The sequence below is a fragment of the Diprion similis genome, chromosome 8, assembly GCF_021155765.1.
Source record: "Diprion similis isolate iyDipSimi1 chromosome 8, iyDipSimi1.1, whole genome shotgun sequence".
NCBI lineage: Eukaryota > Metazoa > Arthropoda > Insecta > Hymenoptera > Diprionidae > Diprion > Diprion similis.
The window spans coordinates 10,377,740-10,384,215 of record NC_060112.1 but is presented as its reverse complement, the minus strand read 5'-3'; positions in this window follow the sequence as shown (position 1 = coordinate 10,384,215).

Sequence of the window (6,476 nt, the reverse complement as noted above, 5' to 3'; positions counted from 1 at the left end):
GAAGAAGAAGTAGAAGGAAGAAAAAAACTATTAGACCCGTTATGATGGACGGCGCTCGTTCGAGCAGCCGAGGATGCTGCTAAAGTACGTCACGAGGCTCGTTCGCCCGTGCAGCGTGGTGAATAATAACTTATTGTACGTATTTGACTCGAGCTAAATTGACGAGAGAAAATGAAAAGAAAAAGAAAATGATTTTTTTAAACGAACAGAACCCCGCACAACCATAGGAATGAAAAACGAAACAAAAATCACGTGGTCGAAGAATAAGAAAACAAAAATTGGCTGGGTAGATGGTGGAAAAAAATAATGACTAGACGCCTTGCGAAAGGCGCCTAGCTGTGGCATTCGATCGCGTCTGGCGTTCGATCGATTGATTTATACTCGAGCATCGTGCCTGCAGAACGAAGAACGCATGCGATATAGATATACTAAAAATTGTCTGCGAAACCTGCTGCTCAGCACTTGCAGATAGCCGATCGAAACTGCGTTTGAGGTATGTACTGCCATTTCTAAAAGGAACTGAATTGCCTTCTTTTTAGAAATGGCGTTCACTAGCGAGCTTCACAGAAAACTCACTGTATTAACGTTGTAAATTTTCAATCCTTGTGATCGATGAGGATGCGATTCTACGCGAGATCGAAGGCCAGGCGATCGGCTCTGTAACGAGCAGGTGGATTCACAGGTCGTCTTTCAAAATCGCGTGAATGCTCAAAGAACGTCAGCCTCCATTTATTATCGGACGTGGATGTATGTAGTAAATAGCTTGTGTGGATGTTGAGATTTTTGTGTGGCAATTAACACGTTTTTGTCGTTGATTTTTTCCCCCGCATTTTGTTAAACTCGCATAAATTCTAGAAAGTGTGTCATACGGTAAATTTGACAGGAATTCGCAAATTTTTATTCAATTTAACTGTGTCGACGAAAAACTGTACTTTTTCTCTCTAGCCCGGGAAAATTATCAACACATCCAATTAGATTTGAATTCGGTATTCATCCGATCGGATCTACAACTATAGATAATTTATAGATCTATTTCGATCCAGGAAATTTCCAGAGAGAAAACTATAGAATCGTTCAAAGCAAACAAATTTTATTGAATTTTTAGAATTATGGCACGACTGTAACGGAATACATTTTTTTTATTCTGGTCATTGCTCTACTTTAGGTCTTATGATTAGCAGAGAATTTCGTAATTCATTGTGATACTGATCGTAAGATTTACCAATCGGTGTACTATTTTGAACCAGTTTGAATACAATTATCGTTGAAAGGATATCTTAAATAATTGTCACGTTTAAAAACATCATTCTAATGTTTACTAACGGATTTCAATGCTTCGAGTAGTTTTAGGTTCGTAGAGAAACTGTGTTCTACACAAAAAAAAAAATCGATGTTGCATTTCGTGCTGTTCTGACTAACATTATTCAACCTTAGCGATTTCAGATGCAGTATTTTCGATTTTTTGTATACCAATGTCTCAATTGGAGAACGCAGTTACATTATTTTTGAGACCAATTTTTCAACCATTAATTTCTCGTAATTCCCTGAAGCTGAAAAACATTCCTTTTCCACTTCTGAGGTGAGATTAATTTTTTGGGCTGAGCATATCTCAAATACTTCATATGGTGATGTACGGAAAAGCTTGATAAACTTTTACTGTAGACTATCTTATAAACAATAACTGCTAGGAGTCACCATGAGAACATAATTTCAATGTGTCACTTGACCTGAGATAATTTGACATCCCCTGACCCGTTTCGAAGAAGTTGGCTCTCCTGTCTCGCAGACGAAAACATTGCTGCGGTACAACCTCGCCGGCCAATAGATTCCGATTATTTCACGCATGCGCAGTCGATCACTCAGGCTGCCAAGTTTCACCATTTCTTCTCGGAAAATGAGACATTTTGTACGTATGCGCCCGAGTGAAGATATACTCCGAATTAGACGAGCCTCAACCTTGTGACAATATTCAAATACAGGCTTCTCCAGGTGAAAACAATTCAATTAGCACATTTTTCTCACCAGAATATCGTGAAGAAATCGTCCTAAAGGTATGTGTCCGACCAGTTCTTCGGAGCCGGTCAAAGATGGGAGAAATTTTCCATATATTATATAGACGAGGTGGCTCTCTGTTCTCCTGTGAGGCATTTCAGAGTTCAAGGTCAACAGGTATCCACCCAGACTGAAATAATCTTCCCGAACGGGATGTGCGTATAGAGGCGAATTCGCGAGGGTATGCAAGCCGGTTCTCGGGACGAGTTATCGAGCAATTAATCCTAAGCTACGACTTAATCAAAACCTCGCTGCACTGCGCATTCTCATAGAGAAGGGTCCAAGCGAGCGGCCATTTAATTTCATAAGGAATCCCGTTATCGGCAGATACGTACGTACCGTTGGCGCCTTCAGCATCCTTGCCGAGGCCCGATTTATCCGATCTTTCACTAGCTCTTCTATTTTCAACCGCGTACCGTGTCTGCAGTTATTTACTGCCCGCATTTACGAACTAGGTGCGGTAAGATAGGTATGTTAACGCGTTTTTTATACACGCAAATTGTGCGCTACATGTGTACGCAGGTGCGTTTATTACGGCGCTAAACCCTTTTACATGACATGGATGAGAAAAAATTAATCGATCATGTCCAAGATGCAACAACAGATAAACGCCGCTTCCAGTTATATTCTTTTTTTTACATCGTCATTTCTCTGAACGTCCAATTCGGTAGATACGATCTGAGAACACGGACGATAAAAATGGAGCATTCGTTCATCTCAAATTATTTTCTATTCATTTATCCGTGTAATCTGATCGATCAATTGTAATTAGCTATCTTATACGGTGTTATCGATTGGCCAGCATTAAAGAAGAAAATCCTAAGAAACGGCATTTTTGTAGATGTCAGATTTATGGAGATGAGTCAGTTCTGACCGATAGATAAAATACAATAGATGCAGTCGCGTTCTAAGTCTATATCCGAAGTGCTCACTAAACGTTTTCAAACTAAAAAAATCTACGACATTAACGAAGGTTCAAATCTTCCGATGAATGGAGAAAGTCTCATCGAGTTCCCACGATTATTAACAAATTTTGTTGTGAAGACGTCGTGCTTGCATAGTTGCATCACACTGAGAGAGTAAAGAATATTTCGATTCACCGCGGCTCATCTTTGCCGAACAAAACCGTGAGTGACTGTAAGTGCTGTGAGTAAATCAGTAGTTTCTCAGATGCGTGTTGACTTTCGTAGTACTCAAGTACTTGAAAAATTCATAACGAACAACTGTCACTTGTTGAGTCGTCTTTGAATCTTCATTATTCCATATTTGCTGGTCAACGAAAAACCAGTACCTACGTACTCTTTAAACATTCGCTGGCGTTTGGTCAGAAGCAGACTTGAAATGAAATGGAGATCTTAGAGCATCCCGTGAAATACCAGGCGTGTGTTCTTTGCTCAAATCAACGTGTCGGCTGCTGGTAGCATTCGCAATTCTGGTTATATACTACAAGATTTAAACGTCAGATTGCCAATGGTAACATCCTTTCCGTTGATCCTTATTCAAAAACTATCCATTAAGAAACTGATGCCGTGTAATTTTTATCTTCTTGCAATTGTGACAATAATAAAAGAAAATAAAGAATAATTGTAAAAATATGTAGCATACTGTAAAGCATCAACAAAGTAGGGTTGTTAGTAAATTTTTTATGATGAAATATATTTTTAACTCAAAATGCGGAGTTTGTGCAGGTCTGTACCAAATTGAGACTGTTTTTTTCACTTCTTTGTCTTATCTTGCAATCAAATTATGGATCACCAAATTGGAAGAATAATAAATGTTTCTATTTGTGTCATAATGTAAGTAGATATTACATGTTCGTAAAATTCACAATGCCTTCAAGAAATTTTCATTGATTCAAAATTTAATCGATTCTTGCACCTTTTTCCTGTTCTAACACAGCAAGGTTTGTTTGACTTGTCTGTGATATAAAAAAAAACACCCGGCTAAAGGAGGCTGGTTGATTAAAAGTCTGTACTTTTAATCCGCATTGAGTATTTATAAAATTTTTATTTTCGTAAGCTCCGAGGATCTCTGTTGGAAAATGCAGAAATAGAAAATGCTGGATGGAGATGCTTTATTTCTATCAGAGAAAATCGACACCATCCAAAATCGGCTTATTTTTTAATCAAACTTCATTTCACTTCAAAAACTGTTTCAAAGTGAAGTTAGCGTTGCAATGGTTTTTCCACACATTCTAATGCCTCGCATACTTCGATGAACCATTCTTTGTACACAGTGTTTTAAATCCAAAAAATTATACGAGTGCTTATCATCAATTTTCCACATTCTCACGAATAACCTGGTAAAACATTTTTTCCACAATTACCCCATATTCATACGAAGAGGAATGGTTCATCGAAGGATACAAGGCGTCAAAAAAAAGTACTTGGCAATCACGTTGGCGTGGAAAAATTGCAACACGAATTTTTCCATCCAAACAATTTTCGATGTGAAAAAAACTTCAATTTACAAAGAAGTCGATTTTTAACTATGTTAATTTCGTTCAAAGAATCTCCACCAGTCCCCTAATGTCCATCTCGATAACCACGTTATGCGCCAGCTTTGTGAAGAGTCATTTTTCCCAGGCACCGCGTATAGATCAGCATGGTTTATAGCACGAGGAGCATACGTGTAGCTATCGGGATACGGAGGAGAAGGGGTTCCATGGCGTTAGCAGCACTACGTGCTGGGCCTAGGCAAGGCCAATAAGACGGCGGAGATGGTCTCCTGGAGGAGGAAGACGCAGAGGGTCCCGCGTGTAAACTTGAGCCGAAGGCTGCAGGCACACACGGACACACAAACACATCCGCGAGGCTTCCCGCTAGTTTTTATGCAAGTTGCACAAGAGAGTTCAATAGCCATTGGAGAACACCACCTTTTTACGGGATAACCGTAGACGGGATAAAGGCCCTTTTAAGACGATGCCAAAGACGCGTGCAGCTCTTGCTCTCGAGAGCTATCGGCTTCCCTGGCTAGAACCGCACACAGCCTACGTAATTATATTCTCTCTATAGCACCGGGATAAACCGAGGCGCAGAGCTTAAACAAAGGCGGAATCGTGACGGGACGGAGGATCGATTTCCATCGATCGGTTTTAATGAGATGGGATATTGAAGAACTGAAAAAAAAAATTTAGATCCTACTTTGAGATAATATTTTCATTTATTTGTTGTTTTTTAATCAACCCTACACTAAGAATAAACTGATTTTTACTGGGTTACCAGGAATTTGGTATTATTATAATAATAATATGGTTTAAATATTGTCGCAATTGTCAAAAAATTTGGTACAAGTATAAACTATTTATAATGTGATTACAGTCGTCAGTATTGGTTATTGAAACAATAAATCTGTTTATCGAGATTAGTTCAGTTTCTCAAATAAGGACTTGATACTAATTCGTTATTCCAATAACATAAAATCATTGCAATAGTTACAAGGAACTAACAAGAATAGTAACACAGAATGTATTTGGTAGTTATTGGCAGAAAATGCAAGTACCCATACCTACATCTTTATTTCTGGTAAAATATGAAAATAAAGGACTGTATAGTAATTTGTAACTCGAAATTTCTCTCAGCGTAGCAGATCATTGAGGGTAAAAGATTTTTTTTCGTTACAAAGCGAATAATTTTGTTAAAAATACATTTTTTGTCAGAAGCATGACGGAAATATTACACATTAATGGACTAGATAATTAAGTGTGTTGAATTTATTGTTTTAAAAACTTTAATTGAAAATTTAAATTGTGTTGTTGTTGTTAAATTTACGGTATTTTTTACAGCGTGGACTCAGTGATCCGAAAGTAACTTCTACGAACCCAGGTAGCTGATTTTTCAGACCAGGTTACGATTCGAAATTCATTCTCGATCCAAATGTGAAATTGCAAGTCTATCACAGTCGAAAGTTAATCGGCACTTACCAAAAGTCAACTTCAGTAGTCAAATCGATACGAAATCACGCAAAAATTTCACTTCAAATATTTGTTTTTTAGTTTTTATCTGGAATCGGTTAAAATTACATTCAACTCGATGTTACAAATTTCTGACACGCAAAATTCGATTCTTAGAAATTTTTTCTCCCATTTAAGACACAGTTATATACAAATTTCATAAATGCATAAATATGTTGCGAACGATCATGCAAAGATTCTTGAAATTGTCAAACAGAGAATTCAACTGATGATTATGAATTATTGCTAAAAAATCGAGTCACCTGACCTTACCGAAGAATTAAAGCATTCATCTCTTTATCGAGGTTAACATCTTCGAGTGGTGATACGATTCGAGTTTTGCTCTCAATGTATTCCAATTCCAATTCTGACAGGCTAAATCGATTCCCCGAAGAAAACATTCTCAGAACTTAACTGCGCGATGGAAAATCGTATTTCAGAAACGTTGATCCGTATGAAAAAAAATAATTGC